Here is a 27,966-nt window from a genome sequence, read left to right as displayed (position 1 = left end):
AAAAAATCAGCACAGCCACTATCTCACCCATCAAATAAGTGAAAACAAATGAATTCAGCTTTATCAGAAAGGAATGCACAAAGAATGTAGAAAGGATTTGTGCATTCTACAAGAGAAGTGTACATAAGTTCTCATTATTCAGCATAATTTATATCTCATGACTAGCTTGACTTTTTATATTAGTATCTTCAAGAACATCTGTGGTCTGTGCCTACTCCCTATCATTCAAATATGCAAGTGTCACAGCTTTTTGATCACATAAAGGTACTTAAAAATAAAGATCCAAGTTAACCTCTCATCTCTATGGTGGAAGCTGATGTGACCTCTAAATTTACTGATTCTTTAATTTAGACCAAAGATCCAGTAGATGAAAACTACTGAAAAACCAAAGAGACAACCAAACAGTATCTTAGTTTAGCCATAGATTTACTTTACATCTATTTATATTAATTGTTTAAAAGTTAAAAATTTAAATCTATTTAACATAGATTTAGTAAGATTAAGACTCAAAACTTGAAAAACTACCAAAGGGAGGGAGACTTCAGAGATCATTGAACCCAATTCTCTTTTTTACACAAAATTTTAAGTACTCAAGTGGTCAAAGATTTGCTTAAATTTTAAATTAAGTCATTAATTTATCCATTAATATCATTAATGTATACATTCCAGGTTGTATGGGTACAACTTGGAAAGGAATGATACTTTTTTTGACATAAATGTAGAGTCTACTGCATAATTAGTGTATGAAGCCACCATTTTTAAATTTTATTTCCAAACAATTGTTTATGTAGGGTTTTGGCTTAACACAGTTTTGTTTGTTGTTTCTTTTAAGCAAAATGTTTCTCTGAATATGCAGTTCGGAATAGTGTTAATTAACTCAATATCCTGGGATGTTCTTGTTTTGATCATTTAATTTTATTATATGTCCCCATCTGAAGTCTGGTCAGGCATCTCATAAATATATTGGAGGTGAAACAGATAAGAAAGTACAGCTAAATTAGAAAAAATAAATCACCTCTCTGTATTATAAAAATTATTCAGCCCAAATATTCTACATATCCTATGATAAGAGACAAGAACTAAGTTTCCACATGACTACTATATGTATATGCATATGTATATGTATATGAATATGTATATGTATATATATATATATGTATATGTATGTATACAGGATCTGAGAACTTAAGGTAATGAATATAAGAGAATAATTTACAGTTAATACTTCAATATATGGTTAGATTAGTATGATTGATGGTATGAACACTCATACATAGTTAGCCTCATTTCCTGAAATCTATTCCCAGATATTTTAAATGTTTTCTCTGAAATCTGCTTTCATATCATTCTTTAATGTTAGTGATTTTGTCTTTACATACTTTACTAAATTTTACTACAACTTTTGTAAACAGCTTTTGAGACACTAGCCAAATTGTAAATTCTCTCCTTTTACCAATCCAAGGGAGTGAAATTTCTCAGATGTCCAGCTGGAGTGCCCCGGGGACTCCACCATGCATTTGCACATACATAATCTAGAAACGTAAGACAATTCTACAGCAGGGCCACCCCTGGTCAGGAGGTGATGGAACAAGTACATAAATACTTTACTTTGTTCTTGAATCTTCTTGGCACACACTTCTAAGATGCTTTTCATAAAGTTCTGTGAAAGGTTCCAGATTCAGGTGTCTATATGTAACCATCTCTATAACTGCTTTTCCCATCTTTTCATTTTACTGTACCTATCCTGTAACTGTAGTACTGGGATCTCTTTCAAGTGAACTACTTGCTGGCAAAACATTGTCCAACAGTCTGCCTTACAACTCTGTTTTTATTTTATGAATTGGGACAATTCCAATATTTAATTTCTATTTCTTTTATTATTTCTATGTACTAATTGAAATATTTCTATTTTTTAACTTTTGACTTCAGTTTGTAGATTAATTTTTAGCAAAATTGAAAATTTCGTAATGATCAAATGACTGTCTGAAGATGCCAGAAAACTGGTACTACTAGTAGTTTGAATCTTCCAAGAGAGAGATGGAGAGAGACAGAGACAGAGACAGAGACAGAGACAGAGAGAGAGTCCCAAAAAATACACAAGGTATCTTAACACTGAAATACATGCAAGTAAAGACAAACAAGCATTAAATGTGAATGTTAGCATTTTTATGGGAAATATCCGAGAGCTACAACAAAGCTTTTCACAAATATAAGAAAAAAAAAAAAAAAGGCATCTGAAAGTGCATCAGGACAAATCAAGAAAAGAAGCAGAAATTCCATCAGTATTCACTTGTGTAGCTCACTTCTGTGCATTCTCACATATGACCAGGCAGGTCCTTTCAGGACAGGGCTTAACAATAAGGAAAACTGGTCGGGGTGGAATCTACATTCAGAAGGACAGGGACCGTGGAGATAAAGGAAAGATTCAGATAAAGGGTAGAGAAGATAGAGAGCAATAAGTCAAAGACAGCATGAATACAACATGGAAACAACAGAGTGTGCTCTGCAAAGTTAGAAAATACATCTGAACCAAACCACCTACTAAACTTATGGGAAGGAAAGTTCACATGAAAAGAAGCAGCAAAAAATGATTAAGGTCAAATCCTAAACAATGTTATTAATAAGAAAGAAGAAAATAAGAAATAGAATCATAGTCTATAAATAATTATAACATTCCAGAAACATACTTAATAAGAAATCAAAATTAAAATATTTCATAATGAGCAATTAGTCATTAAGAGAATAATATGGCCATGTGTTTATCATAGAACACAAGCCAGAGGTAGAAAAATTCAAGAAGGTGACAGAATTAAAAAAAAAAAGTTTTTAATAAAAGAAAAAATTATTTTAAAAATGAATATTGGTGGCTGAGAAGTTTTTCACCTAACAGGACAGGGCAAGGTGAAAGGAACAAGTGTCCTCCTCAAATACAGCACAAGCTGCAGCCTGCCTCCAGCCATAATCCAGGAGTAATCTCAGAAACAGGTGAGAATGATCACATTAACTCACCAGACCCGTCCCGTAGAAGTAACGAAGGATTCTCAAAAGAAGGTAGAAAGTGAAGAAAGCACTAATCAGGAGAGGAGTCTAGATAATGAAGATTCTGGAGACTCAAAGGACATCTGCCTCACTCTTATGGAGGGATTGCTTCTGGGACTAAAAGATAAAGAGGGTTACACATCTTTCTGGAATGACTGCATATCCTCTGGCCTGCGAGGGGCATCCTAGAAGAACTGGCCATGCGGAGCCAAATCTATCTGTAACCCCCTACCTTGCAAAAGAAGCGCCTGCTAGACACAAAGGTACAGCTAAAGGTGATGTGTCACTGGATAAAACTCTCAAACACATCAAAGCCACTGAACCCACAGAAACTGTCCAAACATGGGTAGAACTACTCACTGGTGAGACCTGGAACCCCTTCAAATTACAGTAGCAGCTGAGAAATGTATGAGAGTGAATTGCAAAGAACCTAGTAGAGAAGGGTATTCTAACTACTGAGAAGCAGAATTTCCTGCTGTTTGACATGACTACTCATCCAGTGACCAATATGACAGAGAAACCACGACTAGTGAAAAAAACTTCCAAATAGTGTTCTAGAGCGGTGGGTAAATGACCCTCAGCATATGGACAAGCGAACACTGGCACTCCTGGTGCTAGTCCACTCTTCTGATGTGCTAGAGAATGTCTCCTCCTCTCTGACAGATGACAAGTATGATGTGACAATGGATCAAGCCAAAGACCTAGTAGAACTGGACCCTAAAGTGGAGGGGACAACAAACAGTGCCACAGAGATGATCTGGGCTGTACTGGCAGACTTTAATAAATCCTAGAGCCAGCAGGTAACTTCCTTTGTTTCTCCCACTGGCTGATGACTGTTAGAAACCCACCCCCTAAAATAAAAATGAATACTAAAATTGATTTATCACAGAAATAAATGGATATATCACATTTACAAATGATAAAAATCATGTAATAATCTCAAGATGTAGAAAAATCACTACAAAACATAGAATAGTTTCATGAAAAAAAACTCTCAATAAATTAGATATAAAGAGAATACATTCCAACAAAAGGAAGATTAAATATGACAAACCCACAGTTAATATCACATTAAACAGTGAAAAACTGAAAGCTTTTATTCTCACCACAGAAACAGAAGGATGCTGACTTTCTCTACTTCTGTTCAACACAGCACTGGAAATCCTAACCAGATCAACCAAGAGGGGAAAAGGTATCCAATTTTGAAGAGAAGGAGTAAAATTGCTTCCACTTGAAGATGACATGAATATATATATATATATATATATATATATATATATATATATATTCCGGAAGAGGCCACACAAAACTACTAGAATTAATAAATGAATTTAGGAAAGAGTTAAATACAAAGTCAACATACAAAACTCAGGTTGGGGAATTCTATTCACTAGCAATGAACTATCTAAAATGAAATTATGAAAAAATCCTAAGAACAGCATCAAAAATAATAAAAACACTTAGTAGTCAATTTAATCAAGGAGGCCAAAGTGCCATAAATTGAACCCTAAAACACTGATGAAAGAAATTGAAAACAGAAATAAATGAGAAGAGATCCTATGTTCACAGATTAAAGAATTAATATTGCTAAAATGTCTGCACTGCCCTGAGTGCAACGTAGATTCAATACTATCTTTATCAAAACTCCAAAGATATTCTTCACAAAAATAGAAAATTTACTAAAATTCATATGGTGTCACATAAGTCTGATTTCAAAATAAACTACAATGACAATAAAAGAGTACAATACTGACCTAAAATTGACATATAGATAAATGTAATATAGATACCAGAAATAAATTCAAGTACTCATTGTAAACTGATCTTTGATAAAGGTACCAAGTACACATAAATAACCATCAATACTCAGAAAACTGGATACATACATTGGAAAAATGAAAGTGGACCCTTGTCTCAGCCCATATGAACATTATCAACTTAAAATAGATCAAACACTTAAATATATGACCTGAACCTATCAAACTATTAGAAGAAAACGTGAAACAAAAGCTTCTTGGCTTTGATCTGGGAAATCATTTTTTTGGTCACGACCCAAAAAAGCACAGGCAACAGGAGCAAAAATAGATAAATGGGATTTCATCAAACTAAGGAGCTCTGCACAATGAAGAAGCCAATCAAAAGAGTGAAATGATAATTTATGGAATTGGAAAAAATACTTGTAAATCATATATCTGATAAAGGATTAATATTCAAAAATACAGTAAATTAAAACAGCTCCCTAATGAGAAAAATAATACTTAAAATTAAACATTAAAACTGAATAGTCATTACTCAGAATAGGACATAAAATACCCAACTGGTATATGAAAAGCACTGGACATCACTGGTCATCAGGAACATGCAAATCAACACACGATGAGATACAATCTCGCAGTTGTTGGAATGCCTATCATGAAAAGGACAAAATACAAGGGTTTGTAAAAATATGGAGAAAACTGAACCTAGTAGTTGGTGGTAATATAAATTATATAGACATTATAGAAAGCACTAGGAAGACCCCTCAAAAACATTTTTTTAAAAAAAGAGTTTACCACATTGTCTAGCAATCCTACTTCTGTATATATATATAGAAGATATAGGGAATCATACCAATATCTCAAAGAGACATCTGAATTCTCACATTCATTGCAGCATTATTCACAATAATCAATATATGGAAATAATATACATACTCGTCAATAGATAAGTGAACAAAGAAAATGTGATACACACAGTGGAATATTAGTCAGAATTTAAAAAGAAAGAAAACTAGCCATTTACAACAGGATGAACCTAGAGGACATTATAGTAAGTGTGTTGGTTACTTTTCTTTCATTTCTAGGACAAAAATACCTGATGCCCAAAATTAAGGAAGAAAAGGTTTATTTAGCTTACAGTTTGTGGAGGTTTCAGTCTATACTCAGCTGGCTTCCAGGCAGAGTGGCATAACTGAGGGGCAGCCATTCGTGGTGATGGCAGATATCAAAAACAACAAGACCAAAGGGGTAAAAGGGAGGAGCAAGCCTCTTGTATGAAGGCTACCCTCCCCAGGGTGAGCACAGCACTCACACCACCAATCCTGGCACTAGACAATAAGCCAGTCACAAACTATAGATTCAGCTGCCTTCAAAAGGCCTGTCCCCATGACCACATGAGGTTTGGGGAACACATCCAGACACAAACCATAACAGTAGGATTTAAAAGCCACATCCAGAATGACAAAACTTTTGTGATCAAACTTCTGTGAGACTTAGAAGAGTCAAACTCACAGAAGCAGAGAGGGAACCACAGTTAATGGGTGATGTAATACGGGGAAAATAGGAGATATTGACCAGAGGGTGCAAGTTTCAGTAATGTGGGATAAATAAATTCTGGAGATCAGTCAATATATTGAAGATGAATAAAGTTAATAATAATATGTTGTGTACATGAAATTTTCTAAGGGTAGATCTTAAGTACTAGTACTATAAATAAACTTTGGTATCTAAGCAAGATGATAAATATGTTAGTTTGACTTTGGCCATCATTTTATAGAGATATCTAATGAAGGAAGTAAATGATCTTTACATTAAAAACTATAGTACTCTGGAAAAGGAGATCAAAGATGAAACCAGAAAATGGAAAGATATCCTTTATTCTTAAATAGGAAGAACCAATATAGTGAAACCCATACTCTCAAAATTGTTATAGCAATTCAATGCAATCCTGATCAAAATATCAACAGTATACTTCAAAGAATTAACCAAAATCATCCTTAAATTCATCTGGAACCAGAAGAGACCTAGAATAGCAAAAACAATTCAGAGCAACAAAGCTAAGAAGGGGGAATCACAATCTCTGACTTGAAATTACACTACAGAGCTACAGAAGATCACAGTACTGGGAGGGGAAGCAGACACGAGGATCAGTGGGACAGAACAGAAGATGCAGAAACAACTCCTAACACACAGAGCCACTAAATCTTTAGGCATGCAGCTAAGCACTTCACTAGAAGAAAGATAGTCTCTTTAATAAATGATGATGAAAAAACTGCCTTTCACATACCAAAGACTGAAACCAAAATGGACCAAAGATCTAAACATTAAAACAGAAATACTAAATCTGTTGGAAGACAGAATAGGTAGAAGTCTTGAATGCATAGATATAGGCAAAAATTTTATAAGCAAAACCCTGATCATACAAAAAAATCACAAAGAATCAATAACTGGAATCTCATCTTAGAAAAAAGCTCTTGCACAGCAAAAGAAACTACCAACAGAGTAAAGAGACAACCCCAGACTGGGAAAATTTTTTGCCAGCTGTTCCTCAAAAAAGAAATTAATATCTAGAATATATAAAGAACTCAAAAAATCAAACCACCCAATTTTAAAAACCCATTCCAAACGTGAGCACCTAACATTAACAGACCCTTCTCAGATGAAAAAATGCAAGTGGTAAATATATATATATATATGAAAAAAATGTTCAGAATCACTAATCATTCAAGATATGCAAATTAAAACAATACTGATATTTTATCTCACTACAGAAAAACTGCCTTCTAACAAGAAATCAACCAATAGCAAATGCTGCTGGGGATGTGGGGGAAAGGAATCTTTCTCCATTGTTAGTGGGAGTGTAGACTGGTGCAACCACTGAAATTCACTGTGGAAAATCCTCAAAAGACTAAAACTAGTTAACTTGCTATTTCCCTCTTGGTATCTTCCCAGAAGAATTTAAAGTATCATACCACAGTGATATATACAAACCCATGTTTAAAGTAGCACAGCTTCTACTAGCTAAATCTTGGAAACAGCCCAAATACCAATCAACTGATAAACAGATTTAAAAAGATGTGTTTTTTTAATACAGTGGAATACTATTCTCCCATAAGAAGGATAAACTTGAGACATCTCTAGGTAAATGGATATACCTTGAAACTATACTCTTAAGTGAAACAAATTGGACCCAAATATTTAAATATTGCTTTGTTTCTCTGGTGTGAAGAATAGAAAGAGTAAATAAGGACCAAGGTATATAACAGATATTGTGAAATAGGAAAAAAATGTTCAAATAGAAAGGGAGACTCTACAGGGGGGGAGGGGAAAAGGAAGAAAGGGAAAAGGAAAAACGTTAATAAAGTTTTTGTAAATAAAGAGGGCTAGAGGAAGGTGAGAGGGAAGAGAAAAAAAGAGGAATCAAGACACACCATCTACAGTTACAAATTCCCTACGATGAGTGCTATCATTATGTATATCTAAAAAGCACCAACAAAATTTTTTAGAAAGACACCATGTTGTATACCTAACATGCAAATTTATTTATCAATTCAATATCAGTAAAACTAAAAAAATGTCAATAAACACAATACCTTAATAGAAATTGGTGAAAACTCTCAAAAACCAAACATAAATGAAAAGTGAGAAAGGAATATTGAGCTGTTGTTTCATGGGTAAAGTGTGGGAGAATGAAAGGTTTTGAGCTGGAGAGTGTTGGCTGCAATGGATGCAAAGCATTGTAGATGTATTTAATGCCATTGAGATGTACACTTAAGATGTTTAAATGATATACCTAATGCTACATACATTATTTTACCTCAATTTTAAAAATGAAGATAATTAAAGTCAATGAGAAGAGAAAATGACAAATATTGGTCTAGTAATTCTTCAAAAAAAACCCCAAGAAAATAAACTAATATAAACACTGTGATTCAAGGAAATTTTTCTAGAATTAAAAAAATAAAACAATATATTAGGAGAGCATAGACTTGAGAATATTGACCCAGACAAGCAGTATCTACCCATAATTTAATAAAATTATTGGCTTTATAAAGCAGGAAAAAATATCCTTTTTCATGTATGCAAAATTATTACATGACTTAAAAGACAAAGCCTTTAAAATCAGATTTTAAAAAATCAAAAGATTCAAAAAAATCAAAAAATCAGATTTCCGTCAGGTCTTTTCTCAAATGTTTTAATTGACAAATAAGAATTGCATGTACGGTATTTATAGTGAACAGTGTGATGTTTTGACACACATATGGACAGACTAAACCTAACTAACATTTTCATTTCCAACATACTTTATCATTTCATATGGTGTAAACATTAAAATGTGCTCTCCTGGACATTTTTCAACAATATAGTACCTTGTTATAGTGTTACATCGTGATACCATGTTGCAAAATAGAGCTCTTAATCAACATCTCAGTCTGACCTCTTCAGTCTGGTCACTGCCATTCTAGTCTTAGATGCTTTGATGAGTTCAATACTTTTGGGTTCCAATATTTGATCTTCTGTGTCTGCTCTACCTCACTTAAAATAAATGGCTCCAGCATTCATCCATTTTTCCACAAATGACAAGATTTTTTTCTGTATTTCACAGCAACACATTAAGCCAATAAACAATGAAGTCAACACAAAAAGACGCACAAGGGAAGAAAATGAAAAATATATAAATGTCATAGACGAAAAGTAATCAACCTGTAGGAACTCTGGAAATGTTATTCCTGTTGGTCCTTCCCTTGGAATTTACTAGAGAACAAGCTTCAGACAACTGACAAGAATAAGGAGGCATTCACATAAAAATTAGGAAGAAGAGCATTAGATGCACTTTACTCATAGAATTAATTAATGAAAAAGATATCCTAGACTTTAATCACTATACAAAATGCTAATGTAGCTATTGTACAATTCTTTATAAATAGAGGGAGAATGGAGATAGCATGTAGAAACATATTTAACTGTTTTCAGCAATCAAATTGATTCTCTTAGTTTTGTTATTCTGAGAGTGTTGCATACATAACACTAAAAAAATATTTTGGAACACTCTACTTTGTCACCCCCTCAATCCTTGGGAACCAAGATTCTTCATGTAGATGGAAGGAAGCACACATGTAATAGGGAAAAGAAAAATAAAATCCCTGTAGTCCTGTATTAGAAATGTTACAAGTAATTTTCTGGAACAAAAATTAGAATCTGTGTCAAATGCAGGTCCAATGAGTAATCTTAAACTCTAGATTCTAGCCTTTATATCCCATTTCTTAAAAATACGGGGCATCTGAGAGAAATGGCTGCTTCTGGGTTGGGAGTAAGAATTGCTCAAGATGATCTGCAATATTTGGACATACAAAATTCAGGAAAGACCCATTCTGCGATGTCAAAAGATTTCAGAGCCAAATTAAAAGAAGCTCACACTGACCAATGATAGGACAAAATAAAGTATTGAGGATGAAATTAACAATCCCTTTAAATCTATCAAAAAGATTGGGGGGCTGGGATTTAGCTCAACAGCATAAACACCTGCTTTGTAAGTGCATGGTCGTGAGTTCGATCCTTGGAATTGATTTTAAAAAAAAATGTACCAGGGATTGAACTCATAGCCTCATGTTTGCCAGACAGGCACTTAACGCCATTGAGCTAAATTCTCAGCACTATCAAATATTTTAAATCCAAGATTTTTCAAGGATATTTAAAACTAAATGATAATCTTTTGAAAAATGACTTAATCACTTTATAATGTTGAAAATTTAACAAATAAAAGAATCAAACATTTATATTCTCTACACTTTAGATACTATTTTACTAGGTAACCAAATAGGAGATGAGAAGAAACATTGTATTACAAAATTATACCAGCTAATAAATGAAAATGAAGCTAGAGACTATATTACCTTTTTCCTACCCAGTAAATTAATGTATGTGTGTTTTGAATATTAGCTGTTGTAAATGTTTTTAAAAAGCAAATAACAAACATTGCATGCCTCCTGATGAAAGCCTACAGTTTTGCCAAAGGGATTGATCTTGAATCCAACGAGTGTCTAGATTCTGCTACAAATTTGCAGGAAAGACAAAGCATGTCAAAACATATGGAACTTCACCAGAAGTAGGCAGTCAGCAAAATTCATACCGTTGACTCTGGAAGATCAAGTCCTCTGATTCTTCACAGATAAATTGTAAGGAAGAGAAAGAAATGGCAAAACAAACAAAAAACTTACAGATTTAAAGAGGTATAAATGATACTGCGAGATTTTCTTAATGAGAAAAACTGAACTATACAGTACTTAAGGATATTCGCTAAGTGACAAATCACAAGGAACTGCTTATTGCACACATTGGGACCACAGTACTCCAGAGGCAGGCTGTGCTAATGACCGAGATGTCCTTGGGAGTCCTTCTGGAGAGGCTGTCAATGTCCATTTATTAAAGTAAGTAGTGGTTACAAAACTGTTTGCCTTATAATAATTTTCTAAACTGTATATCTTGTGTATGTTTGTGTAACCTTGTTTTACTTTACTTAAATAATAAAATATAAGAAAATATCATTTTAAATACAATTTATGTATCAACATTAAAGGTATATCTTGTAGGTGAAACACTTTTTAAATGAGTCATGTATAGTGGTCCCACTACACAGAGGCAAGAGTTCTTAAAATAATGTATAAAATATTATTACTACTAAAATACAGTGCAATAAACATGTTTGTTGTCTCATGGCACCATGTATTGAGAACACAGTAGGTACCATTTATTGAGAATTCACCATACAGTGGGTACTATGACAAATATTTTACGTAAATTGTCTCAATTAGTCCTCCCTATAATCTTGAAAATAGTGATTGCAATTATACTAAAGACTATTCCTGATAAGGAGACTGAAGTTTGGAAGAGTTTAGTCCTATATCTGAAGTCTGCTAACCTTAGGAAACACACCTAAACTCTGAACCCTAAAAGTCTGACTTCAGAGTGAGTTTTACCTCCAATGCTGGTGTTCAATACTGCCTAATAATTTTTATAAAAGTAAAACATATCTTTTTTTCTTGACCTCTTACTTTCTGTTCATTACATCATTCTAAACCAAAAAATCAATTGTTTATAGTTGAATAAATTATACCAAATTAATGTAAATACTATATTGTATAACATTAATCAGGTAACATATTAAACCACATTTGAGAGGAACCATAATTCCATGTACAGTGAGTATTTAGGTATCATAGTAAAAAGAAAAGAAAAAGAAAGAAAGAAAAGGAGAAACCTTATTCCCAAATTTATAAACCTTGAGAGTCATTTATTTTCCTACAATCTTCTTCCTCACCAACTTTTTAAATTTCCCAGCAACATTCTTAATTGATACTAAACAAATAATCTCATATCAAATATGGTCCGAAGAACCCATGACCACATTAATCATTAAAAATTTAAGCGCTAAAAATCAGTAATAAAATATTCTTTTGGTTTGGTTTCATTGTATACATTGCTTCAGTGTTAATATGAATCTTTGACACAGGAGATTTTTATATTTTTGGAAGTCAATTTTATTACATAGAAAATTAAAGTGATTGTTTTATGAAATTAGTAGACATGATACTTTTGAGTAGAAGCATATTAAATAGTTGTTGTATTCAAAACAATATCACTCAATGCAACTTACCTTTAGGTGTTCTCAGAACAACTCATACGGACAAAATTATTCAATAAAGAATAACCCCAGAGGCATAAAGGCTCCTGAAATACTTTGACTTGCAGTTGTCTGAAGATAAATTAACAATATTATTGCAAAAGCTAACTCAAGGACTCATGAATATCAACAGTCAACCAATCTCTTCAATTAATTAGCATCTGGTATTTTTCCTAGTTATGTTAAAAATGGAGAAAGAAAAGTAAAAGATGGAAAGTGAGAGAAAAACCAGTGGTAAGAAAAATTCCATCCCAATAAAAGCCAAAATTAAAATTATGAGTCAAGTTGCAATATCGATACAATATATTACTTTAACAAAATAATACACAAATACTACATTCCAGAATCTCTCTTAATTTTAAAGACATTTCAAAATTTTACAGTTAAACTTTGAAATCCACGTAAATGTCAAATGGTCTTTTATTTCACAGTGAGGTGGCTATAGTTACCTTATAAATTTGATATGTTTTTCAAATGTCATTACTGACTTCACTAGAAACAAATTTGTTGCTAATATTTATACTAAGTTACATACACTAAAGCTGCGTGAATTTTGTTGCTGCTGCTGTTTCCAGATTCTGTGTTACAAACATACTTATCCAAAAATATCAACCTACCACTTTGTGATTCCTGTTTTTCGATTCTCCTTTCTTCTTTCCTCCTTCCCTTGTTTCCCTTCTTCTACTAAACAAATAATTATTGACTGCTTGTAATGTACTAAAGCCCACGTTAAAGAGACGCAACAGAGGCTTGTGCCCTTCTTATGTCTAGAAAGATATAAAAGCAAAGACTCAGGTGCCTCCTAAAATGTAACTTTTACAAAACAGAACTAAGCAGTAGACAGCCTCGGAACCTGAGTACTGGCAGGGGACATGGAGAGAAACTCTTTTTTGAACATCAGCACCATCAACACTGAGGGAAACGGCTCCAAAGCAAGGAGAATCCAATTTTTTCCGGTCAGATTGTCTGCAGCCAGACCTGCTTTCTGTCCGCACTCCCTGATTCATGGTTCTCCTGAGCTCTTCCCTGTTTAAAGCACCACTTAAAAAAAAACAGTTGCCCTTACAGCACTAAGATAAGGAAAGTGGCAGCTCACAAAGCAGTCTGCTGGCACCAGGGCTTAAAGGGACAGCCCTAAAAGCAGAGGCTCTACTTGTTAGCCTAAACTCAACTTGTTATAATCCCTTTTTGCCTTCTGTGCTCCTATAATACAGACCTTCTTCGATTACAAGACACTTTGAAGATTTCACCTTCTCCCATTACTTGTCTTCCACATAAAATGCTCACAGATGTGAGACTGTGCGAATGTGTGAGAGCTGCAGTTGATAATTTATAAGCCAATACTTCCTCTGGTTTGAAATTTGTTAGGATTTGGTGACCTGAGCAGTCCTATTGCCACAGGAGCAGCCCCTACTGACCACAAAGAGTACCGTAAAAGGGAGTGAGAAGCTGACAGGCTGGAAAACAACACTCAGCACTTACTATCTAATGACAGCTTACTGAGTGACATTCAGTAATATGAGGGGACTGAGATTACACAGTCAAGTGGGCCAAGTAATCGTCTTTTTTAATTGTAAAACTAATACATTTAACAACTTGACCTCTTCTAGGACAATAATCACAAAAGGAATTGTAGTCTTGGCATTTTGGAGATGATTGGGTTTTTGATTTGGTTTTGCTGTTTATCTTCTCTCATGAAGTCAAGTCAGGTTGTATATTAACTGAGCAAGAATGGAATGACACAAATACCTAAAGAGACCGTGATCTTCTGTGGGGGTATATGATAATGTGACATTGGCAATTTTTGCAGACACATCTATAGATTCAGCATAATATTAATCAGACCACAAAGAGGACTTCTTAATTAATATGATAAGTTGATTCTTGGAGTCATCTGTAAAAATACATAAGGTATGTTTTACTTGATATATCAAATGTCAAACATAATACAAAATTACAGTAATCAGAACATTATGGTCCTACCAAAGTAAATGTGCCAAAAACAGATCCAGGTATTTCAGGAAATGTAGAATTTGCTAAAAGGGTCTCATGAATTAATTAGGAGGGGCTTAAATATGTGATGTTCAGATAAATGTGCATAATGCCTACCCTAAGACATACACAAGAATAAGTTACAGTTGGAATAAAAATCTAAGCAAAGTCATCATTAAAACAACAGGAGAAAATTTAGGATGGCAATTTTGTGATACTAGGAAGAGATAAACTTTTCAAAAACTGACATGAAATTAACCACAGTTTCAAGCTTCAAAAAATTGCATTATTTTACAAGAACATATATTATGTGCCTAGTTTACATTCCTCCTGTTCAGTTCTGATTTATGTATGGCTATTAACACATATTTTAGTATTCTGACTTATTGGGCACTTTTTGTATTCTTTTTTCTCTTTTCTTTCTAGTAGAAAAAATAAGGCACATAGAAATAAAATTACTTGGCTAACAAGTATGGAGCTATGGAGATATCTGCTGGAATTCAGGAGCATTAAACACCTTTTCAAATACATGGACTTGATGAAACCAATTCAAAATTCACAGAGACTAGCCGGGGCATCTAGGTGTCTGGGGTTTATTTTCAATACTCATGTTTTTCATCCAAAATTTATATTTCAGTTCAGAAAAATAATCACCATCACAACAAAAATAAACACCAAGAAGGAGAAAAGACTAAATCCTTTTTCTTTCTGGAGAAAAAAGAGGAGAAAGGTAATAAGTTTTTTCTACAAGAGAACACACTTAAAGCTACTGTGAACAGGCGCATTGACGAGCATGCTGATCTTGGAAGAAAACAACTTTAAATGCCTAAAACTTCGCTGTCAGAATTGGGTAGTAATCTGTTGAAGAAGTCACTTCTTGCAATTTAATGTTCCAGTAATTGTTCCATAAAAAGACCCTTGAGCCGCTGTATGAAGGAAATGGTCTAGACAGCCACATTCCAAGAATGTGCCCTTGTATGTGTAGCTGATTGAGTTTACACTCTCGTCCTGATTCACAAAGAGGAGCCAGTGTGCCAGTGGGCCAGGGGCCAGGATGTGGGTGGTTAAGTAAGTGCTTTTGGAGGGAGTGGCGTTCTGGCAACCACATCAGCACACCAGCTGATCAACAAATGCAGAAGTTTTGAATGAAATTGGACAAGAAGATAAATTGGACATGCTCTTTCCAGGATGTGAAGGGTGGACATCCACTGACTTTCAAAAGTTATCCAGATTGTCAAATCTCGAGGTAATTCTGACTATCAAGGTTTCTCTGTGAATTGCACAGGGGGAAGACTTGTCTACACCGATTATACATAGGAAATTTGCAGCTATACACACTATACTGTATTTTCTAAACTACCTGCACAATTTGATTGCACTTACATAACTACCACTTATTGTCAGATGGGAGTGTCGAAATGGGGAGAGGAAATAATCTAGAAGTTTCTAGTAGATTTGCAGTACATTAGAGAAAAAGAGACTCCTGCCAATTTTCTCCTAAATTCATTTGCAAAGAACCTTAAATCTCACCTCTTTCATGAAGAATTTCATTGCTTAATGAAAAACAGTTGGCAATTTCTCCACACCCAAATCTGTTCAAATTCATTTCCCCTGATTATCTGTTTGCCTTAACACAGTTTATTTAAGGGAATGTACTATTTTCCTACAAGTAATGTGTTTTATATTCAAGATGTATGATCTCATAATAGCCTATTTTTCGTACTGAAGCCTAAATTTGAGAAAGGAAAATTATTAAAATGTTTATAGAATTACTTCCCTAAAATTCACACTTTTTCCTAGCAATAATGCTACTGCTATCAGCTTCAGTAATGCAAAATTCTTTTCTTTATCAGGCTAAAGAAAGGATTAAATTTTTAAAAAGATGATCTGCCAGCTTGCCTCATGCTGGTACTGAAAAAGGAGAAAACCAAACAAGCAAGCAGAGCTCGCCTTTTGCAATTATGCCTCTTGTCTGCAGGCCATTGTCCCTCATCCCCTTCTTTTTCACGTTTGTCTCTTCTGTTGTGGTAGATATTACTATTGTGCATCCTATCAGTTTCCCCTTTACTCCCAAAAACACAAAAGTTTACACTTTCTGCCTCTGAAAATTAGGCATATGACTAGGGACTATAAAATATGAACATAAGTAAAGAAAGGATGGGAGAAATGGCCCCCATGGCTAACATTATTCACAACGTAGAATTGTCATGATCAGTCTCTAACTTCCCACAGTCATGATGATATCAGTGTATCTCCCTTGTACCTTCAGTTCCCGAAGGATGGATCATACAACATATCAGAGTTCAGAGACACAGAGCCACTAGGTGTCAGACAAATGATAATTACATAGATACATAGATAGATAGATAGATAGATAGATAGATACATAGATACATAGATACATAGATACATAGATACATAGATATAATAGAAAAAGAGAGATATAAAGATATTTATTACAAGGAATCAGACAAGCAAAAATGAAGGCGGTTTAAGCAGTCTTTGAAAGGTTTTTGTTTACAGATAATGCTGCATCTTGAAGTCTTCATGCTGGACAGTCATGAAAGGAACACGAATGTAAATTGAAAAGGAACAAGAATAAGTAAGCATCACAGCACAAGCCAAAATCGTCTTCCAAAATACCTGAAAGCCACATCAGGTTTTGTTTCCTCTGACCTGGGTGATAATATGAAGGTAGACCCCAAAAATGTCCTCATGCTGAGACATGTGAATGTGTTCTGTATGTACCAGAAGGGAATTAGGGTTTCAGATGGAACTGAAAACAACTAGATTGACTTGATGTGTGAGAGTGAAGTTTTATATAAGTAAATGATAGAAACTGTCTCAGCTTCATTATATCTAAAAAGAAAGCTGAAATGTATACCATGTGAGTCTGGTTTGAGTAAAAGTTTGACTTTTAAAATAAATATATATTTATTTATATATACTTTTATATATTATATATGAATAAAATATATATTCATATGAATATATAAATAAGTATATTTATATATTTAATTGATATGTATTATATATTAATAAAGTATATATATTTTATTCATATATGATCCCAGGCAGTAGCCAGAACCAATCATTAATATTAATTGTTGTTGTTGGAAATCAACTTTAGGATAGGACACATATCCTGACTTTTCTAGGTGGTCCAATGTAATTACAGGATTCCTTCAAAGTAGAATAGGGAGTGAGAAGAGCCAGGGTCAGAACAATGCCCGTGGGGAAAACTCCATCGTTCATTTCTGCCTTTGAAGACAAAACTAAAAAGAGATCATGAGGTAAAGGACGCGAGAAGTGTCCAGAAGCTGGAAAAAGCAAAGAAAATGGATGCAGTTCTATATGCCTCTAAACACGAAGGCAGCCCTGCAGGCTTTTTGACTGCATCCCAGTGAGACACACATCAAATAGGTCTCATCTGCAGCACTGTAAGATGATAAGCCTCCTTGATTGTTATCATTTGTTGTAGCAGGAACAGAAACTTAATTTCAGAGTTCTGCAGAAACCAGGCCTCCTTCCCAGAACTGTACATCAACAGGGAAAAAGGAGTTAGAGGAGCTGAAGAAGTTGGAAAATGCAGAATTCAGAATAGGAGTCTCAGCGCCCACTTCTCTTCATGATGGGGTAAAACCACAGATGAGCATCATATGTATGAGCTACAAAAGACCAGCTACCTCTCTGTCACTTTCTAAATCTCCTGAGAATCTCAGCACTCTGTGAAATTTGGTTTAACCTAACTAAATCAACACATAATAAAGCTATCACTGATATCCTCTATGCCACTGACATCACCTTAGAAATTTTTCCTTCTTTTATTTATTTATTTATTTATTATTTTTTTGGGGGGGGGGAAATTAATGTCAGACTGATCACTTTAGAAATTCTTTGTTGTTGTTTTACTTCTTTTAAACAGAGTTTTGCTATGTTAATCTGGCCTTGAACTCAAGATTCTCCTTCAACTTCCCAAGTACTGTCCATACAGGTGTAGCATTAAAATGATTGATTATATTCAGTGACTTTTTTTAGAATATGTGTACAAAGCAGGAAAAAAAATTTCATGATTCTAGCATATTGTGTGCAAGTATCAATATGTACTTTTCCTAAATATTTACTTGTGCAATTACTTTAAAAAGATTAACATTCACTAAACCAGCAGCAGGTTTGTAATGAGGACCTATGGAATTTCATACTGTACTGAGCATTTTATAGAAATGCCTGGTTTCCTACAAATTGTTTTATTCTATATTTAATTAAATTAATGAAAGATCTAGTATGCTTATATTGCAATTTTAGAAAGTTAGTAAAGTTCACAGAACTCCCGAGATCCGGCCATGGAGGGACTCAGGCAGCTTATTCACTCACCCCTCTTGGTAAGTGCCTGCAGTGTGGGCCAGGAGGAGGACCATTACCTGTGAGCCTACTGCCACGTGGGCTGAAAATCAAGCACCCTTCCCTCGCCCTCCCCCTCACCCCATAGCTACTGGGGATAGCTGTCTCAGCATCTCTTGGGAGGATGTCCCTATGCAGTATAGCAAATGGGCGATTTCCTTCTATCTTCTGTTTGAAGGCTTAGGTTGTTTTCACTGTTTTGTTACGTTTCTTTTGCTCTATTCAGTATTCTCAATTGGTTTTATAATGTTCTATTTTTGGTTTGATTTTGCTATACCTAATTGGACAACTATTGTGAATATAAAGAGATATATCATAGTACCTATCACTACTATCCCAGTATCCTACTGTGAAATCCTGTACCAGTTTCACTGCATTGTCTCGATTGGCTTTGTTCTGTCTTGTGCTGTTGCATTTTTACTATTTTTAAAATAAAATTGTTAAAAAAAGAAAGTTAGTATAGTTCTTAAATAGAGGTAATATTTCTAGGTTTCAGTACCCTCTCTGACCTCATCTGGTTTATCTTGAAAAATTATCTTATTTCTCTGAAGTATAATTGCCTTATCTGTAAAATAGAAATGACTTCATCAGCCATCTTCAATCCCATGAAACTGATAACTAAATTATCTACAATTTTCTGAAACCAAAGGGAACATCATGGAAAGAATTCTTGCAATAAAGTTTTTTAACTGCTTGACGTATTCAGCCTCTGCCAATGAAAAAAACAACCACAAGAGTAACCACATCAATAGCAACCATCAAGATCTATTTCTTTAATAACTTACCTAAGAAGAACCAGTAAATACCTTGAACAAGATAAGCTTGCAGTCCTCACACGAATCACTCATAAGCCTTTTAAAAACATGGAAAGGAAGCTAATTCTTCCTTAACCTGAAAAATAGGATACCAATATTAAAAGGACTGAATAAGTAGTAGATCAAAAGAATGAACTCTCTGAATCTTCATTGTTTTACAGTGAACCGTACTGGCCTCAATCAGTACTTGTTTGATCCGCAGTCTGAGAAACGCAAATTTTGACTGTAAAATGTATTAAGAATATAACTTATTTTCCATATGTGTTATCCAAGAGAAAGAAAAAAATAGAAACGGCTGTGAAAACATTAAAAAAATGTGGCCACATTAAAAGAGTAAGGGACAAAAGGATAATCATCCCCCCTCTCAACTCCTCTCCTAAACATAAGTGCTCCAAAAGTCCCCTTCACCAGACAGCTAACCCAGCTGAGAGAAAAGAGCCAACTCGATTTCAAATGTGAGAGTAATTTTTTATTTAAATGAAAGATAGATACAGTCTCAACTTCATTATATCTAAGAGGGGAGCTCAAGTGTTCAACACAGGGGTCTGGTTTGAGTAAAAGTTTGTCTTTTTGGATAAAAATCATATGTAATCCCAAGCAGTGGCCTGAGCCATTTGCTAATACTAATTGTTGTTGGTTGAAAGCAGAGTACAGGATTGTTAAAGTCTTCCCTGGCAGAAACCTGATCTGTGGAAATGTACTTCACAGGAACTGTGATGAAGTTTGCAGCTGGCAGAATGGTATGACAATGTGGCTACATCGGCCTCCATCCACCCTTTGGCTTCAGAATTGAAACTCACATGAAAACGACTCAGCGAAAGAGATGATGGCCCAAAACACAGATCTGGCATTCTTTTTCTCCCTAACCTCACCCCAGCCCAAGATTTGACAACAAAAACTGATGCGGGTGTATGTGCCGTTTCTGAGAGCATGTATTTTTCAAAAATTATTATTTAATGATGTGACTGTTTTGAGCTATATTTAATGTAAGTACATTGAAGGTATAACATTGGAAAGTTAGAAAGCCACCAACTAAGGCCAGATGTACAAAATGAATTGATGTTTTAGTTTAAAACACCAGCACCACATTTAAAGGTTGTTATGAGCCATTTCACAAAGAAAACACACAAAAAGTGTTTACCTGTTATCCCAGGTACCTAAAAATAATTTCCCTTTACAATTATTATTAACTAATCCATACAAGGTCAAAATAAGATGATTGTGTTAGTTAAAAGTTTAAGTTATAAGAGTAAACCTTTGATATTATTAGATATGATAGTATTTGAGAATTCCATAATGCTCCGTTGCAATATAAATTAATTTGTATTTTAAATTGTCGTGAGACATATAAAATTGTTATAAGCTACTATGACATTCTTCTTCGATTCAGCTGTTCTTCACTATTACAAACACATTTCTCCAACCCACCCCCACCATCAACACTGGAAAAAACTAGGCATGAACCTGTCATTTCAGTTTTACTGGGCGTTACTGTGCCTCCTCCCAGCCTATGGAAACCGATATCTGAGCGCTTTTCATTTGAAAGAATCAACTTTTAATATTATGCAGATATTCTACATGCACTTTACATACCAAAAAGGGATGCATGCCTTTGCTATCCATATAATTTTAAGCATTTATTCAGTATAAACACCTGTGTATAAGTCCTTTCCACGTTTATTAAAATTATACCTCTCAATACTTTTGTTTTTCAACAAAACTTTCACTAACACCATTTCACAAAGAAGGAAACACAGGCCCAAAAATCTTGAGCAGAAATGGGGTGCCATACTGTGCCTTCTGATCATATGGTAAGGAGAAGAAAGCCACAATTACAGATCCTGGTTTGAAAAAGGTATAGAGTAGTTTGTTCTGTGAAAGAGACCTAAAATAAATTACATTTTTTACTTACATAGAAAGAAGACTCTATGGTTTATCAATCACTTATGAGATGTCAGTCAAAGGTATTACAAATTATAGCCTTATGAAAATGTTGTCACAGACACATAAAATAAACTTGTCCTGATACCTGTTTAGAGCTCTTTAGCTCTAAATTTTTAAGAAGAAAAATATTTTGTCTTTTCAGGTTAATGTGTTTTTAACCACATTGTTTAAACAAATTATATTGTGTACGTTTTATCCAATAATATATTGTTGTTTTTAAACAATTTTATGAAGATGGCTCCTTAACCTATCTTTAAAAATAACTTCTAGGCCTGGTATGGTAGCACATGCCTGGAATCCCAGCACTCAGGAGGCTGAGGCAAGAGAATTGTTGCAAGCTCAAGGCCAGCCTGGACTACAAAGTGAGTTCAAGGTCAATCTGAACTGCAGAGTGAAATTGTGTCTCAAAAAGAAAAAAAAAAAAAAAAAAAAACCTTCCTATTTCTATATAACAGGTAATTTTACCTAACAGAGCAGTGGTTTGCAAACTGAGTCAACTGGGAAATTTTTTAGATGTTTGTGCTAGAAATTCTGATTTAATTTCTCTGGGGTATGGCTCAGGCATCAGAATCTTTTTACATTCCCTTGCAGAGTCTAATAAGAAGCCATGATTGAGACCCACTCTCATGACTAGCTGATTCACAAACTGAGAAATACTCTAAGCAATGCCAAATTTATTGGGTAGTGCAATGTCTGGGGTTACATCTCTCTAGTCCTGTTCCCAGGTTTTTTGTTGTTGTTGGTTGGTTGGTTGGAATTTTTGTTTGTTTTTAGAGTAAGTAAAATGGTTGCTCTTTAAATATTGCCTCTATAAATCAACTTAAATAAACAATGTCCCCAGATTTTCAATGGGATATACTGTATTTTAAATTGTCTTTGAGAAATTTTATGTGTAGAAAAACAACTCATTTTATAAGCAGGAAATATAATCTACAATTCTCACTGCCTCTGATAAAATTTCCAGTAATCTAAAAATGTGTGCATCCTGGAGAACACAAAGCACACGGACACATCTATTGCAGCAAAACATTGGCCTGATTCTTGAATCAATAGATAGTGCTTCTGTGAGTTCACTGGGCTTGTGCACTACAATGAAGTTAGCTCCTTGGCACCTACACAACAGTGACCAAGTCCCCTGACATGGTTGACAAGATCCTGCGGGTTCCGGCTCCTGCATACTGTGTCTCCATTCCTATGCCACCTTCTCACTTGCTCCTTTTCCTTCACTCTCTGCTTCTCCTGCCCTGAGAAGCCATCTCGTCACACACTGCCTGTGCTACACTAAGCCCACCAGGGTATCACTGCTTATCACATTCTCAGCTCTAGATCTACACCATAAGCGTCATAAAGGAGGATCCCACGTCATATGTATCTTTTCACTCCTAGCAGATTTTAAAAACTTTGACTTATGAGGTGATTACTGTACAAAATCCATCAGATACTTGATCTAGTGAACTACAACCATGGTTATGACTTGAACATCCAAATTCAAGTCCATTTTTTTTATATTAGTCACAGAAAAAGAAGAACACAGAAGTGACTATATCTTTAGATAGCACCAGTATATTAAAACACTGAAATTAATTTGCATTGTTAAAGTTAGCATTTTAAGGACTTTCTTAGCAGAGTATTAAATGATGTGTACCAAGAAACAATTTGTTTTAAGAAGTAGCTACTTGGGGCTGGGGATTTAGCTCAGCAGCATAAGCACCTGCCTTACAAGCAGGCAGTCGTGAGTTCGATCCCTGGTACTGATAAAAAGGAAAAAAACAAAAAAAAAGAAGTAGCTGCTTAGCACTTTTAACCTTATTCTTGATCAAGGCTGTTAGCTGACTGCCTAATAACATCCCAAGATAGTATTTTCCAATTTTTGCCATGAAATGTGCTTGCCTGATGCAACCAATGATCTTTGAGAATGAATGATAGGAAATCTTCCAGTTCTGACCCATAGAAATGTGTGAATTGTGTGATAGTAATTGTTCTTCTCTCTTCCAGCAGTTTGATGCCAATTCAAGAAGACAGGCAGAACCAGCATTCATTATGTGTGTACTATGCTACTTGTTTTTTCATACATCATCTCATCAGTAACACCACAAAACCCCACAGGGCAAGTATCATTACCCTCCCTTTATATGGGGGAAGACAGAGCACATGCTTATCAGCTGATAGGTGGCAGAATCTAAACTCAAACTCACTCTTCTCAATTCAGACTCACCAGTGATGGCTCAGCCCACCAGGAGCCCTTCTGATCTGACCTACACTTATCCCATGTCTTTGCTCCCATTTTCGAATTTTCCTTGGATCGATAGCTTATGGAAAGGGCAATGTAGGAAACTCTTCTCTGTGGAAGCCAAGTCGTTTCACTGAGACTAGAGTGGGTGGAGGAGGTAGAATTGGCTTCTGCATTTAAAACTTGGAACATATTTTTTTCCATGGAAAAAAATATTATGCAGAGATCGACTATGGCTCAAAGAGTATGCAAAAGCACTTTGCAAACCATCAAGAAGTATATAATATGTCTATAAGGAATTACTATTCTGCAGTACATTAGCACTATAATTCCAACACATTGTGCATTAAATAGCCTTTTGTGAAGTAGTTTGAGAATTTAACCACTGAGTGTTATACTGTCTCAAAGGAAAAATACATTCCAATAGCCAAACAACTGACTTGCAACAGAGTTTTGGAATCTAGTCCATTCATAAACTGCAAACTGCCTGGATTAACATGAAGAGGACACATCATCACTATCTTCATTAAGTATTATTTATTAAGGATAGTGCATGGGGTGAAGACTTCAGGGTAAAAAAAAAAAAAAAGGAAAGTGTTAATCTAATTTTCAATGGCTACAATTTCACCTCCCTGCTTATGAATGTACTCGAGCTGTTCTAAACCTTACTTCTCATCTCTCTTTTCATTTGCTTTCCCATTTTACACTTATCTTTTATTCTCTTTCCTTTTTCTTTCCGCACTCCTCTTCTTATCCATATATACTCAATATTGTTTCTTGCACTAAGCACACTCTTTTCAAAGGCTGACTGTCCTCCCAGACTCCAGCCACTCCGGTGTGAACTTTGATTATTTCTCTTGTGAGCTACTCTAAACTTCTCCAAACCAGTTTCCTAACCTCTGTGTCTTCCTGCGCCATTAGTTAAAAAAAAAAAGAACACTGCTGCCAGATCAGGTTCCTCTGGCACGATACACTATGCCACTGGTACTTTTTGCTCATGGAATTTAAAAATCCTTCACATTGCATTTAGAGGCCCTACAAATCCTGGACTTGTAGCCCAGCCCTATGTAAAGCTCTCTTACTTGTATTCTCTTAGTTAGGTCAAATTGATCCTCAAGTTACCCACCCCAAACATGCTTCTTTCTTTATAATTTACTATCCTGTCTTCCTCTACAGGCTCCTGAAATCACTAGTATGTACCTCTATGCATCCTGCAACATGCCCCTCAAAAGCCAGTTACTTTCAGAGTGTCTCTCAACTATAGATCCTTTATTGCTTCTTTGGAGGAAAGAGCCAGTGTTTTTTGGACACTATATATTAGAGACAGTGTTTGGCACTTTTTATGTAGAATTCTATCAAGTGTTCACAAAGTGATTACAAAGCAGCTGCCAACTATCCCACTATTCAGGCATGGAAACCAAAAGGAAAAGGGTGTGCTTTATGTCAAAAATGGCAGAGCCGCAATTTACTCTGATATACACCTGGACTGCAAACCCATGTCCATCACTTGCCACCAAGCCTCACTGTCTCCTTCACTATTTCTTTTAAAGCAAGGACTTGAAATATGTACTTATCAGTGTCTCCATAATATCACTGATAATTTGAGGCCAGAAAATTCGTCTCAGACATCTTGTATCCTGGAGTACTTACTGCCATTCCTTGAATAGTAGAAAATTAACATGACACTGAGGGGTTAAATTTAAAAATCCTTGTATTTTTGCCATATGCAACTAACTCATCAGGAAACAACTATGGAATCATATGTCCACAGATTCATTAATACGAAGAATCAGGTATGGGATTCTTAGCAATATAATTCTCTAAAGAGATTCTGAACTTAACAGAAACTAGAATAATTGGTTATTGCTGTTTGCATCTGGCAAAGTTTGAGAAGAATGGGATAGTGAATGCCAGCAGATCCTGAAAATAATTTGCTTATTTGTTTAGTTATTCAAAATGAGCCATTTGCCAAGTTTGAAGACCTAAATACAAGACAGAGACACAAACAATGTTTATTCTCAGCCCATAATAGCTTCTAGTATCAGCTAGAATCCTCTATCAGTTAAGAAATAAAAAATGTACCTTTTTCTTTCCTTTTAGAATCTCATAGCTTATAAATCTGGGATCTGTTGGGTATGGAGAAGAGAGTTCCAAAACTGGAGATCCTCCATAAAACTCAAACCCCCGGCAACTGAGTCTTCAGATCATAGAAACAATCAGAGTTCATGTTTATTCCAATCTCAGTGGCCCAGGAAAAAGATTAAAATTTCTATTAGCTCTGAATGAGCTTCATTGTGATTCAGGTTAGGGTGCAGTTCAACCCTGTAAATTACTATGATATTTTTATTGATACCATGAAAATGTACTCGTGATTCTCTATTGTCAGAAAAGCATGTTGTTGAAACACTTAAAATGCCTTGGCACACTTTAAAAGTGCTTTTTACAATGGAGACATGAAATTAATGGTGCATTTCAGTCAACACATCCAGCACAACCCACTTTCTTTCCTCTTCCTCAAAGCCACAGAATAAAACAAAGTAGGTCCAAAGGAATCCTCTGAGCGTGACTCTAATGGTAATAACATCTTGGTACCAAGGGATGGAAATCAGGGCTACAATCTCTTCCCATTTCGTAATGTACACATGAGCAGCATTAAGCTAATTTTTTTATCATCAGATTTCACTTCTCAGTGAAGGTTTAATTACCATCTATTATGACTTCACTCTACAAGGGAGTGTGGTAGTTTACCTCCCATTTCTAGTCTCCCTGTTCTCTTGGAAGGCTCCCGACTGCTCCTTTCTCTCCCTCATCTTTCTGGGCCCCTGTTCAGAGAGCTTTAGATCCCACAAGAATTCTCACCACTCCACCAACAGGAGTTTTTTTGAACTTGCTTTATCCCAACCATGCAACAGTTTCCAGCCATCAAGCACATAATCTCAGTTGTACATTAGCCTGGAAATGCCCCCACACACTTTGAGTTATCTTATCCACAACATGTGCAAATATTACCTCATTCATCCTTGTGCCGGTTCCAGAGATTAACCCCAAAACTGTCGTGATAAATGTACAATTTAAAAAATAGTCAGTTTCCTCAAACTTTATTTTGTCAGTCTTGTTTTAAATTTCATCCTCTGTTATGACATGGCTACTAGAACTTGTCATCTTTTTTAGTTTGTCATTTCCAAACATCGGAGCCAAATATGATGTCATAAGTTCTGGTAGCACAGCTCTTATCTAAAGGAAAAAGCTTGCCTTGGGCTTTTAATAATGTTTTTATTTGTTACAATAACACAGAGAGCACAAGCTGGAAAACATTTTTAAGGGAAACTAATGATACAGATTTTAACCTTTAACCAGGAATAGTATTTTCTAAATATTTCAAAAGAAAGATGAATTCTATTCCTCGGACAGTTTAGGCATTGATTAGCAAAACTTTTTTTCAATCAGTCTTCAATATCGACCAAATCTATTAGCCAAGCCACAATTTTTTCACTTTGACCTAAGCACTGTTTGAGTATTGTGGAGGTACTTCCAAAAAGTTGAAGATTTTGTTCCTAACCAAAAGAGTTTAAACATTTAATCCTTTTTAAGGAAAAATATAAAATAGCATTAATATTCTCTCCATTTATACTTATCACCAGTTACATCATATTTAAATGCATAGATGGAAGATTATGTCATGGAAAATGTAAGGGATTTAAAAACAGAAGGCGAGGGCATGGGCCTAGTTAAAATGATATTGAGAAGATTATTTTTTTCTTCACTTATTAGAGATAATCATTTCTAACTCAAAGTGCATGGGGACCATTGAACAAAGAATGTAAAAATGCTTACAATTTCTAAAGAACTATCCTGGTGTATATTATCCTCTCTGCCAATTTTTAATCCCCACTTAAATGTTAAGCTTACCATAGTTGCTGCTGGACTCCATGTGTACTTCCTGTGTCCTCTCTCAGCAGTGGCCACACTGCACAATAATTACATCTATGTAAGTTCCCCTCCCGTAGGTCTGCAACCTTCTTCAGTTCAATGCATTTTTACATCTCGGGAGGCTGGGGCAGTCTTGGTATGCATACCTTTTGAATGATTTACCTGCTAAAAAAATAC

General features: G+C 35.0%; 1 long non-coding RNA gene and 1 pseudogene across 2 annotated transcripts in view; one reads left to right on the top strand and one right to left on the bottom strand.

The window, feature by feature from the left end:
- The window catches only part of LOC134472128 (uncharacterized), a 96,263-nt gene extending 69,271 nt beyond the window's left edge, over positions 1–26,992 (bottom strand). The window contains exons 1-2 of one of the 2 annotated variants that reach the window (XR_010041992.1): positions 26,869–26,992; positions 19,656–19,761 (exon numbers count right to left, since the gene is read on the bottom strand). This is a non-coding gene — a long non-coding RNA (uncharacterized LOC134472128). Of the gene's footprint in view, positions 1–19,655; positions 19,762–25,941; positions 26,130–26,868 lie in introns of those variants that run through there. The other variant, XR_010041991.1, reaches the window with a different exon arrangement.
- LOC100726963 (Golgi phosphoprotein 3-like) lies at positions 2,083–4,220 on the top strand (annotated as a pseudogene).
- Positions 26,993–27,966: the final 974 nt, after the last annotated feature.

Source organism: Cavia porcellus, unplaced genomic scaffold (assembly GCF_034190915.1).
Source record: "Cavia porcellus strain 051 isolate PalLab524CR breed Dunkin Hartley unplaced genomic scaffold, mCavPor4.1 scaffold_22, whole genome shotgun sequence".
Taxonomy (NCBI): domain Eukaryota; kingdom Metazoa; phylum Chordata; class Mammalia; order Rodentia; family Caviidae; genus Cavia; species Cavia porcellus.
This window is presented reverse-complemented; position numbering and strand designations above follow the sequence as displayed.